Source organism: Lithobates pipiens, unplaced genomic scaffold (assembly GCF_037356315.1).
Source record: "Lithobates pipiens isolate NorthernLeopardFrog02 unplaced genomic scaffold, aLitPip1_a1.2 Scaffold_23, whole genome shotgun sequence".
Classification (NCBI taxonomy): domain Eukaryota; kingdom Metazoa; phylum Chordata; class Amphibia; order Anura; family Ranidae; genus Lithobates; species Lithobates pipiens.
The window spans coordinates 335,246,760-335,259,815 of NW_027507785.1; the positions used below are offsets into that span (position 1 = coordinate 335,246,760).

A 13,056-nucleotide genomic window follows, 5' to 3' on the forward strand; every position below is an offset into this window, starting at 1 on the left:
CCCAGTCTGGACAGCACAGGAGGAGCAGAGCCCCCAGTCTGGACAGCACAGAGGGAGCAGAGCCTCCAGTCTGGACAGCACAGGGGAAGCAGAGCCACCAGTCTGGACAGCACAGGGAGAGCAGAGCCCCCAGTCTGGTCAGCACAGGAGGAGCAGAGCCCCCAGTCTGGACATCACAGGAGGAGCAGAGCCCCCAGTCTGGACAGCACAGAAGGAGCAGAGCCCCCAGTCTGGATAGCACAAGGAGAGCAGAACCCCCAGTCTGGACAGCACAGTAAAAGAGCAGAGCCTCCTGTCTGGATATCACAGGGAGGGCAGAGCCCCCAGTCTGGATAGCACAGGAGGGGGCAGAGTCCCCAGTCTGGATAGCACAAGGAGAGCAGAGCCCCCAGTCTGGACAGCACAGGAGGTGCAGAGCCCTCAGTCTGGATATCACAGCAGGAGCAGAGACTCAAGTCTGGATAGCACAGGAGGGGCAGAGCCCCCAGTCTGGACAGCACAGGGGGAGCAGAGCCTCCAGTCTGGACAGCACAGGAGAAGCAGAGACACCAGTCTGGATAGCACGGGGAGAGCAGAGCCCCCAGTCTGGACATCACAGGAGGAGCAGAGCCCCCAGTCTGGACAGCACAGGAGGAGCAGAGCCCCCAGTCTGGATAGCACAGGAGGAGCAGAGCCCCCAGTATGGATAGCACAGGCAGAGTAGAGCCCCCAGTCTGGATGGCACAGAGGGAGCAGAGCACCCAGTCTGGATAGCACAGGAGGAGCAGAGCCCCCAGTCTGGATAGCACAGGGGGAGCAGAGCCCCCAGTCTGGATAGCACAGGGGGAGCAGAGCCCCCAGTCTGGATAGCACAGGAGGGGCAGAGCCCCCAGTCTGGATGGCACAGAGGGAGCAGAGCCCCCAGTCTGGATAGCACAGGAGGGGCAGAGCCCCCAGTCTGGATGGCACAGAGGGAGCAGAGCCCCCAGTCTGGATAGCACAGGAGGAGCAGAGCCCCCAGTCTGGATAGCACAGGAGGAGCAGAGCCCCCAGTCTGGACAGCACAGGAGGAGCAGAGCCCCCAGTCTGGATAGCACAGGGAGAGCAGAGCCCCCAGTCTGGACAGCACAGGAGGAGCAGAGCCCCCAGTCTGGATAGCACAGGGGGAGCAGAGTTGGTATTCCGCACACATACAGTCTGTACAATGGACGGATCGTTCCGTGACAGCAGCAGGAGGAGCTGGGGGGGGGGAGGAGGACCTCCTGAATATGGGGCTGTCCTTGTTGCTGGATGATGCAACTTTGCCTTTAAGAAAAAGCCTCTCAGTGACAGTTTGGGGCCAGTGAGAGCTCCAGAGACTGAGGACCGGGCGCTGCAGCATGGTAAGCGGCCCCCTGTCTTTATATACACCCCTCCCCTGCCTGTATATACACCCCTCACCTGTTTGTATATACACTCACCTATCTGTATAATCTGTATATACACCTCTCACCTGCCTGTATATACTCCCCTCACCTGCCTGTATATACACCCCTCCCCTGCCTGTATATACACCGCTCACCTGCCTGTCCTGGTGGGTCGTTGTCACCCACCGGGGGAGATCTGCACATTGTCACCCGCAAAGATTCATCTGACATTGCCAAACATCACCGGGACCTGTGGATACTTCTCCAAGAAACCCAGAACTGCAGGACCTGCCGGGACTGGGGGGTGCACACTGTGTGAGTTATTAGTCTGAGGTGTCAGTCTGGGGGACCACGCTGTATGAGGTGTCAGTCTGGGGGACCACGCTGTATGAGGTGTCAGTCTGGGGGGACCACGCTGTATGAGGTGTCAGTCTGGGGGACCACGCTGTATAAGGTGTCAGTCTGGGGGGACCACGCTGTATAAGGTGTCAGTCTGGGGGGACCACGCTGTATGAGGTGTCAGTCTGGGGGGACCACGCTGTATGGGGTGTCAGTCTGGGGGGACCACGCTGTATGAGGTGTCAGTCTGGGGGGACCACGCTGTATGGGTTTCAGTCTGGGGGACCACGCTTTATGGGGTGTCAATCTGGGGGGACCACGCTGTATGGGGTGTCAGTCTGGGGGGACCACGCTGTGTGAGGTGTCAGTCTGGGGGGACCACGCTGTATGGGGTGTCAGTCTGGGGGGACCACGCTGTATGGGTTTCAGTCTGGGGGACCACGCTTTATGGGGTGTCAATCTGGGGGGACCACGCTGTATGGGGTGTCAGTCTTGGGGACCACGCTGTATGGGGTGTTAGTCTGGGGGGACCATGCTGTATGGGGTGTCAGTCTGGGGGGACCTCGCTGTATGAGGTGTCAATCTGGGGGACCACGCTGTATGGGGTGTCAGTCTGGGGGGACCACGCTGTATGGGGTGTCAGTCAGAGGGGACCACGCTGTATGGGGTGTCAGCCTGGGGGACCACGCTGTATGAGGTGTCAATCTGGGGGACCACGCTGTATGGGGTGTCAGTCTGGGGGGACCACGCTGTATGGGGTGGCAGTCAGAGGGGACCACGCTGTATGGGGTGTCAGTCTGGGGGACCACGCTGTATGGGGTGTCAGTCTGGGGGGACCTCACTGTATGGGGTGTCAGTCTGGGGGACCACGCTGTATGGGGTGTCAGTCTGGGGGACCACGCTGTATGGGGTGTCAGTCTGGGGGACCACGCTGTATGAGGTGTCAGTCTAGGGGGACCACGCTGTGTGGGGTGTCAGTCTGGGGGACACGCTGTATGAGGTGTCAGTCTAGGGGGACCACGCTGTATGGGGTGTCAGTCTGGGGGACCACGCTGTATGAGGTGTCAGTCTAGGGGGACCACGCTGTATGGGGTGTCAGTCTGGGGGGACCACGCTGTATGAGGTGTCAGTCTGGGGGACCACGCTGTATGGGGTGTCAGTCAGAGGGGACCACGCTGTATGGGGTGTCAGTCAGAGGGGACCACGCAGTATGGGGTGTCAGTCTGAGGTTACTACGCTGTATGAGGCGGCAGTTTGGAGGGACCACGCTGTATGGGGTGTCAGACTAGGGAGACAGCACTGTATGGGGTGTCAGTCTGGGGGACCACGCTGTATGAGGTGTCAGTCTGGGGGACCACGCTGTATTAGGTGTCAGTCGGGGGGGACTACGCTGTTTGGGGTGTCAGTCTGGGGTTACTACGCTGTTTGAGGTGTCAGTTTGGAGGGACCACACTGTATGGGGTGTCAGACTAGGGGGACAGCACTGTATGAGGTGTCAGTCTGGGGGACCACGCTGTATGAGGTGTCAGTCTGGGGGGACCACGCTTTACGAGGTGTGTCTGGGGGACCACGCTGTATGAGGTGTCAGTCTGGGGACCACGCTGTATGAGGTGTCAGTCTGGGGGACCACGCTGTATGGGGTGTCAGTCTGGGGGGGCCACGCTGTATGAGGTGTCAGTCTGGGGGACCACGCTGTATGAGGTGTCAGTCTGGGGGACCACGCTGTATGAGGTGTCAGTCTGGGGGGACCACGCTGTGTGAGGTATCAGTCTGGGGGGACCACGCTGTATGAGGTGTCAGTCTGGGGGACCACGCTGTATGAGGTGTCAGTCTGGGGGACCACGCTGTATGAGGTGTCAGTCTGGGGGACCACACTGTATGAGGTGTCAGTCTGGGGGGACCACGCTGTATGAGGTGTCAGTCTGGGGGGACCACGCTGTATGAGGTGTCAGTCTGGGGGACCACGCTGTATGAGGTGTCAGTCTGGGGGACCACGCTGTATGAGGTGTCAGTCTGGGGGACTACGCTGTATGAGGTGTCAGTCTGGGGGGACCACGCTGTATGAGGTGTCAGTCTGGGGGACCACGCTGTATGAGGTGTCAGTCTGGGGGACCATGCTGTATGAGGTGTCAGTCTGGGGGGACCACGCTTTACGAGGTGTGTCTGGGGGACCACGCTGTATGAGGTGTCAGTCTGGGGACCACGCTGTATGAGGTGTCAGTCTGGGGGACCACGCTGTATGAGGTGTCAGTCTGGGGGGCTACACTGTATGGGGTGTCAGTCTGGGATCGGTACTCTATGTGGGGTGTCAGTCGGGGTGCTACATAATATTTGCGGAGTCATTCTGGGGTCTTTGCATTGTTGGGGGGGGGGGGGCAGTCTGGGATCTGCACACTGTTTGGGGTCTGAGTCCTGGGTTTAGGGTGTGGATGAGGATGATGATGATGAGGATTATATTGATGATAAGGATGAGGATGATGATGAGGATTATGTTGATGATAATCATGATGGTGATGAGGATAGTGATGATGAAGTTGATGAGGATGATGATGATGATGTTGGTGATGAGGATGATGGTGATGATGATGAGGATGATGGTGATGAGGATGATGATGAGGATCAGGATGATGATGAGGATTGGACTCACAATGACGGAAGATGAATTATCTGTGTCCCTGGCAGTGTTGGGCTCTCTGTGTCCCTGGCAGTGTTGGGCTCTCTGTGTCCCTGGCAGTGTTGGGCTCTCTGTGTCCCTGGCAGTGCTGGGCTCTCTGTGTCCCTGGCAGTGTTGGGCTCTCTGTGTCCCTGGCAGTGCTGGGCTCTCTGTGTCCCTGGCAGTGTTGGGCTCTCTGTGTCCCTGGCAGTGCTGGGCTCTCTGTGTCCCTGGCAGTGCTGGGCTCTCTGTGTCCCTGGCAGTGTTGGGCTCTCTGTGACCCTGGCAGTGTTGGGCTCTCTGTGTCCCTGGCAGTGTTGGGCTCTCTGTGTCCCTGGCAGTGCTGGGCTCTCTGTGTCCCTGGCAGTGTTGGGCTCTCTGTGTCCCTGGCAGTGTTGGGCTCTCTGTGTCCCTGGCAGTGTTGGGCTCTCTGTGTCCCTGGCAGTGCTGGGCTCTCTGTGTCCCTGGCAGTGTTGGGCTCTCTATTCTCTCCAGTAATTTTCCATACCATGTGTAGGGGGCGGGGTCTGTCAGCACAACAGAAGCACCACGTGGCAGATGATGAAACTCTCAGTACCAGACGGAGCGAAATCTTCACATCCCGGACCGACCTCCGAGATCACCGCCCGGCACAGCACCGACACCGACATCCCCTGCACCGACATCCCCTGCACTGACATCCCCGACACCGACATCCCCTGCACTGACATCCCCGACACCGACATCCCGGACACTGACATCCGCACCGATACATTGTAACACACATTGATCAGAGGGGAGAGAATGTTAGAAGATGATGAGTGGAGTGTGATATGCAGTTGGTGTTTGATACAATGATTCTATTTCTGAGATCTTGTAAGAAGATCAGTTCTGTCCAAAGAGAGGTTCGGTGGTGTCCATAGAGAGGGTTGTGGAGTCCATAGAGAGGGTCAATTCTGTCCATAGAGAGGGTCGGTGGTGTCCATAGAGAGGGTCGGTGGTGTCCATAGAGAGGGTCAATTCTGTCCATAGAGAGGGTCGGTGGTGTCCATAGAGAGGGTCAATTCTGTCCATAGAGAGGGTCGGTGGTGTCCATAGAGAGGGTCGGTGGTGTCCATAGAGAGGGTCAGTTCTGTCCATACAGAGAGGTTCAGTGCTGTCCATAGAGAGGGTCCATCATTCTTCCCCATAAAATCTGATGGTGCCTTCACGCCTGTCCGAGCGCCGCGTCACTCATGGTAAACCTCCGTAGTTGCGGCCGCACAGGGCGACAGAAATTTCTCTATTTCTCTTTTGCTTTTTGTCATTATTATTTTCCTTTAAATGCTGAGAAAAAAAATCTCTCTGTATCACTGCCCATGTTACAGGAAATCTTCATCTGCATGTCACTGTGGAGAGAAATATCAAATAAATAAAATAATAATAATATTTTGAGTATTCTAGTTACATCTGTTGTCTGCGTTCCGCCATTGGGGAACATTGGGGGATAATTGATTCATTTTGCCGCACAGTGAGATACCGAGAGACAGATTTATTTATATGATACATTTATTTATAATATTAATTTTAACAATTGTATACATTTTTTGTAATATTAATATTATTATATTTATAATAATACTTTTATCATTTTACCATTAATAGCATTCATTGTTAATATAAATGTGGTAATATTTATTTATAATATATATATATATATATTGTCTTATTTAAAATATTAACATTATTTATAATATTGCCATTATTAAATAGATTTATTTATAATATCAATATGATACAATTTTATTTTATTGTTTTTAATTTTTTTAACTTATTTCTATTATTAATATTATTAGATTTTCTTTATAATATTACCATTATTAAATATATTTATAATACAAATATGACAATTATTTCTAATAATATTGTTTTTATATATTTTTTAAATTATTTATATTAACTTATATCTTGATAATATTGCCATTATTAAATAGATTTATTTATAATATATCAATATGATGAGTTTTATTGTTTTTGCTTTTTTTTTTTTTTTTTACTTATTTATATTGCTATTATTAGATTTTTTTTATAATATTACCATTTATTAAATATATTTATAATATTGATATGATAATATTTATTTAGAATAATATTGTTTTTTTTTTACTTATTTATAATAACTTATTCACTGATAATATTACCATTATTAAATATATTTATTTATAATATCAGAATGATATCATTTTTTAAATGTATTTATTTTTAATATTATTTATTTGCTTATAAATAATATTCATATTATTATATTTATGAGTCAGAGGTACTATAAGAATTCAGCAGGCTGATTTTGTTCCGGAGCTAACTTAGAGCATCAGAGAGATTCCTCTAAATCAGCGCCACGAAAAATATAAAGCCGCCCCGGCTAATTCAAATTTTTAATTGAAAATCATTGTGATCCACAGCATGACTTTTTCAGAGCTGTCTGTGTTGCCCAGGATCACAGGGGGGGGGGGGGGGGGTCAGGGATATGCAGGTCACATGCAATTTGTTAATGGAGAGGACTGATTTGTGATGTGCGTCTAATTTTGTAGTTAATTTGCATGATAAATGTTCCGTATCCGAGTCCCATGCCCCAGGCCGAGGGATGTTCACAAATAGGGAACACAACGGAAGGATGTCATTTGGTCCCTTGTGACCACAAACCCATGTGAGATGTGCGAGGTGGGTGGTGAGAGGTGAGATGTGCAATAGGTGAGATAGGTGATAGGGGATAGGTGTGATGTGTGATGTGCGATAGGTGAGAGGCGCGAGGTGTGGTAGGGGAGAGGTGTGATAGGTGAGAGGGGAGAGGTGCGATAGGTGTGAGGTGCGATAGGTGTGAGGTGCGATAGGTGAGAGGTGTGAGGTGCGATAGGGGAGAGGTGCGATAGGTGAGAGGTGTGAGGTGCGATAGGTGAGAGGTGCGATAGGTGAGAGGGGAGAGGTGCGAGAGGTGAGAGGTGCGATAGGTGTGAGGTGCGATAGGTGAGAGGTGCGATAGGTGAGAGGGGAGAGGTGCGATAGGTGAGAGGTGCGATAGGGGAGAGGTGCGATAGGGGAGAGGTGTGAGAGGTGCGATAGGTTTGAGGTGTGAGGTGCGATAGGTGAGAGGTGCGATAGGTGAGAGGGGAGAGGTGCGATAGGTGAGAGGTGCGATAGGTGAGAGGTGCGATAGGTGTGAGGTGCGATAGGTGAGAGGTGCGATAGGTGTGAGGTGCGATAGGTGAGAGGTGCGATAGGCGTGAGGTGCGATAGGTGAGAGGTGCGATAGGTGTGAGGTGCGATAGATGAGAGGTGCGATAGGTGTGAGGTGCGATAGGTGTGAGGTGCGATAGGTGAGAGGTGCGATAGGTGAGAGGTGCGATAGGTAAGAGGTGCGATAGGTATGAGGTGCGATAGGTGAGAGGTGCGATAGGTATGAGGTGCGATAGGTGAGAGGTGCGATAGGTGTGAGGTGCGATAGATGAGAGGTGCGATAGGTGTGAGGTGCGATAGGTGTGAGGTGCGATAGGTGAGAGGTGCGATAGGTGAGAGGTGCGATAGGTAAGAGGTGCGATAGGTATGAGGTGCGATAGGTGAGAGGTGCGATAGGTATGAGGTGCGATAGGTGAGAGGTGCGATAGGTGTGAGGTGCGATAGGTGAGAGGTGCGATAGGTATGAGGTGCGATAGGTGAGAGGTGCGATAGGTGAGAGGTGCGATAGGTGTGAGGTGCGATAGGTGAGAGGTGCGATAGGTGAGAGGTGCGATAGGTGAGAGGTGCGATAGGTATGAGGTGCGATAGGTGAGAGGTGCGATAGGTATGAGGTGCGATAGGTGTGAGGTGCGATAGATGTGAGGTGCGATAGGTGAGAGGTGCGATAGGTGAGAGGTGCGATAGGTATGAGGTGCGATAGGTGTGAGGTGCGATAGGTGAGAGGTGCGATAGGTGTGAGGTGCGATAGGTGTGAGGTGCGATAGGTGTGAGGTGCGATAGGTGTGAGGTGCGATAGGTGTGAGGTGCGATAGGTGAGAGGTGCGATAGGTGTGAGGTGCGATAGGTGTGAGGTGCGATAGGTGTGAGGTGCGATAGGTGTGAGGTGCGATAGGTGAGAGGTGCGATAGGTGAGAGGTGCGATAGGTGAGAGGTGTGAGGTGCGATAGGTGAGAGGTGCGATAGGTGTGAGGTGCGATAGGTGAGAGGTGCGATAGGTGTGAGGTGCGATAGGTGAGAGGTGCGATAGGTGAGAGGTGTGAGGTGCGATAGGTGTGAGGTGCGATAGGTGTGAGGTGCGATAGGGGAGAGGTGAGAGGTGTGTAGACTAAAATAAATCTGTTTTATAAAGTACAGAAATAAATAACATAATAACCATATATAGGATATAATAATTATTATTATTACCACTATTTTTTTATTTTTTATTATTGTTGTCATTATTAATATGAAAATATGTGGAAGGAGAGACTTCAACTAAATGCATTTGCAGCAGTGGAGTTTTGGTCTCATTTTCCACACATTTTAAATATATATTCTTAAGAAATAAATGGACAAAGATTTATACATAATTATTTATTTTAGAAAATAATAATTTCTGTTATGTAACATTTTATAATAATTTTTAATTTAAGCACACAATGATTAATTATCTGCTTAAGAAGATTGCCTGCCCTTGGGGCGCTATTCCTTCAACTGACACCAACAATGGGGCACCATTTCTCCCACTGACACCAACAATGGGGCACCATTTCTCCCACTGACACCAACAGTGGGGCACCATTTCTCCCACTGACACCAACAGTGGGGCACCATTTCTCTCACTGACACCAACAATGGGGCATTGTCTACTCCAATTTTCTAATCTCGCTGGCCCCTGTAAAGCCTGAAAGTCAATACACTGGCCCTTTGGGGGGTGTGGGGACCCCTGTGTCAGTGCGTGGGTCTGGATAGGTTAGGTGAAGAGGAAGTGCGGGAAGTAATTTGTGCCCCCCCCCCCCCCCGACCAGCAACCAACCTTTTTCCTTTTCAACCTGTCCCAGCAACATGAAAAGGGGAAGTTGATTGGTTGCTGGGAGGAAACACAGACAGTCCACCTTTCAGACACTTCCTACACTCCTCCCCCCACCACCGCCGTGTATTCAGGGCTCCGCTTGTCCCCTCCCCTTCTTCCTGTACACTGGAAAGGCACACCAGAGACATTGGGGGGTCTTTTAGACCCTGGATGTTGCATTAAAGAGAACCTGTCACCCAAAAATCATCACTTTTTGTCCCCTACGTGATGGAAAAAAAAAACACAAAAATTATATTTTTTTGCAAAAAAAATTGTGACACCCCCCCAAAACATTGAGGCCCCCCCACCTACATATATATATATATATATATATATATATATATATATATATACATACATACATACATACATACATACATACATACATACACACACATACAAATGTAAAGACGTGCTCCGGGGGCGACTACGCATGAAACCGTCAATTGCACATCACCGTGCACACTGGAGTGAGAGCAATAATTCTACACCAAACCTCCTCTGTAACACTAAATTGATGACCTATAGGGGGGGCTTCTGATGGATCGTCTATAAAAAATATCGGGGACTGGAGTTTGTCCCCCATTCACAGGTGCAAATAAATGTAAGCTTTGACATTTTGGGTATCTATTTACTCGGCAACGGCATCGTTTTTATTTAACCAAAATGTGGTCGTTTATTTTTTTGTGTGTTTTTCACTGAAGTTTTGCATTTCCTAGACCTGTGCTGTAATAACGTGTGACAAAAAAAAAATAAAAAAAATTGGAACCACCACCATTTTATTCTCTGGGGTCTTGGATCTCAGAAAATATATCCTGTTTTGGGGGTTTTGTGTAATTTTTTTTAAAAGTGTGCAATCCCTCCTCCCCCCTCCCCCCGTGTCCTGATGTCGGCCTGATCTCTGTGATCTCTGCGGAGATATTAATAAGAATCTCTTTTCCTTTTCCAGTTTCTTGGGGAAGCTCCAATCAGATGAGAGGCGGCCCGACGAATCCTCACTCTGTTCAGGTAGAGGAGACATCGTATCATTTATCTTCTCCGTATCATTTATCTTCTCCGTATCATTTATCTTCTCTGTGATTCTCTTGGTTGGTGTCGGTGGGGGGGGGAGGGGGGATAAATCATGGATGATACAGAGCAGGTTTTAATTTCTACCAACTGCCCTGGACAGACTGCACAGTGATTGGACGGACTGATTTCAGATTGCACTGTGATTGGATGGGCTGATTTCAGATTGCGCAGTGATTGGATGGGCTGATTTCAGATTGCACAGTGATTGGACGGGCTGATTTCAGATTGCACTGTGATTGGATGAGCTGATTTCAGATTGCACTGTGATTGGATGGGCTGATTTCGGATTGCGCAGTGATTGGACGGGCTGATTTCAGATTGCACTGTGATTGGATGAGCTGATTTCAGATTGCACTGTGATTGGATGGGCTGATTTCAGATTGTGCAGTGATTGGACGGGCTGATTTCAGATTGCACTGTGATTGGATGGGCTGATTTCAGATTGCACTGTGATTGGATGAGCTGATTTCAGATTGCACTGTGATTGGATGGGCTGATTTCGGATTGCGCAGTGATTGGATGGGCTGATTTCAGATTGCACTGTGATTGGATGGGCTGATTTCAGATTTCACTGTGATTGGATGGGCTGATTTCAGATTGCACTGTGATTGGATGAGCTGATTTCAGATTGCACTGTGATTGGACGGGCTGATTTCAGATTGCGCAGTGATTGGACGGGCTGATTTCAGATTGCACTGTGATTGGACGGGCTGATTTCAGATTGGGCAGTGATTGGACGGGCTGATTTCAGATTGCACTGTGATTGGACGGGCTGATTTCGGATTGCGCAGTGATGGAAAAAAAAAACATTTTGGTTCTAGATACCTGTTAAAGATTACAGGAAGTGATCGTGAAATTGTCCCACCAATCAAAAACACAGAAGAGGGGCAGGTTGGGGATGTGACTGCCCCGTGTAGAAGTCTTTGGCGCGGGTCGGCTGACGGCGCTCTGATTTTGTCTTGTGAAGAATCTGATTTACTAATTGCTGATTGCAGCGCAGAGAGAGGAACTAAAACAAATTCTCCTCGTTATCCATTGCCTGACGCCGTCCGCGCACTGACCCCCCCTCCCCCACCCGCCCCGTACATTCTAAATATATTTGTGTGTTTGTGGACGGCAGCTGCGGTTCCTGCGTTTGTCGCGTTGGCTCTGAACGATCCACTGACTCCTCTGATTAGCCGCAAAAGAAGAAAACGCGATTTAATTAATCAGCTAAGTCAGCCGTTAACAGCCAAGGGAAATCCACAGCTGTCTGCTAACGTGCGTCCGCCTTCCTATACCAGCCTGCTCCTCCATCCATCCATCCATCCATCCGCCTTCCTATCCCAGTCTGCTCCTCTGTCCATCCATCCATCCATCCGCCTTCCTATCCCAGCGCAGTCCATCCATCCATCCGCCTTCCTATCCCAGCCTGCTCCTCCGTCCATCCATCCATCCATCCGCCTTCCTATCCCAGCGCAGTCCATCCATCCATCCGCCTTCCTATCCCAGCGTGCTCCTCCGTCCATCCATCCATCCGTCCACCCTATCCCAGCGCAGTCCATCTATCCATCCACCTTCCTATCCCAGCGTGCTCCTCCGTCCATCCATCCATCCGTCCGCCTTCCTATCCCAGCGCAGTCCATCTATCCATCCACCTTCCTATCACAGCGTGCTCCTCCGTCCATCCATCCATCCATCCGTCCGCCTTCCTATCCCAGCGCAGTCCATCTATCCATCCACCTTCCTATCACAGCGTGCTCCTCCGTCCATCCATCCATCCATCCGTCCGCCTTCCTATCCCAGCGCAGTCCATCTATCCATCCACCTTCCTATCACAGCGTGCTCCTCCGTCCATCCATCCATCCGTCCGCCTTCCTATCCCAGCGCAGTCCATATATTCATCCGCCTTCCTATCCCAGCGTGCTCCTCCGTCCATCCATCCATCCGTCCGCCTTCCTATCCCAGCGCAGTCCATCCATCCATCCATCCATCCATCCACCTTCCTATCCCAGCGTGCTCCTCCGTCCATCCATCCATCCGTCCGCCTTCCTATCCCAGCGCAGTCCATCCATCCATCCATCCATCCACCTTCCTATCCCAGCGTGCTCCTCCGTCCATCCATCCATCCGTCCGCCTTCCTATCCCAGCGCAGTCCATCCATCCATCCATCCATCCACCTTCCTATCCCAGCGTGCTCCTCCGTCCATCCATCTGCCTTCCTATCCCAGCGCAGTCCATCCATCCATCTATCCATCCGCCTTCCTATCCCAGCGTGCTCCTCCGTCCATCCATCCATCCATCCGTCCACCCTATCCCAGCGCAGTCCATCTATCCATTCACCTTCCTATTCCAGCGTGCTCCTCCGTCCATCCATCCATCCCTCCGCCTTCCTATCCGAGCGCAGTCCATTCATCCATCCACCTTCCTATCCCAGCGTGCTCCTCTGTCTGTCCATCCATCCATCCCTCCGCCTTCCTATCCGAGCGCAGTCCATCCATCCATCCACCTTCCTATCCCAGCGTGCTCCTCTGTCTGTCCATCCATCCATCCATCTGCATTCCTATCCCAGCGCAGTCCATCTATCCATCCATCCATCCACCTTC

The 13,056-nt window shown here is 50.8% G+C and overlaps 1 protein-coding gene across 2 annotated transcripts in view; it reads left to right on the forward strand.

Moving 5' to 3' along the window:
* Positions 1–1,264: 1,264 nt before the first annotated feature.
* SLC6A9 (solute carrier family 6 member 9) overlaps positions 1,265–13,056 on the forward strand; it is a 198,284-nt gene continuing 186,492 nt past the window's right edge. The window contains exons 1-2 of one of the 2 annotated variants that reach the window (XM_077450764.1): positions 1,265–1,361; positions 10,350–10,408. The gene's annotated coding sequence lies outside the window, so the exon portion shown is untranslated. The remainder of the gene's footprint in view (positions 1,362–10,349; positions 10,409–13,056) is intronic. The other variant, XM_077450765.1, reaches the window with a different exon arrangement.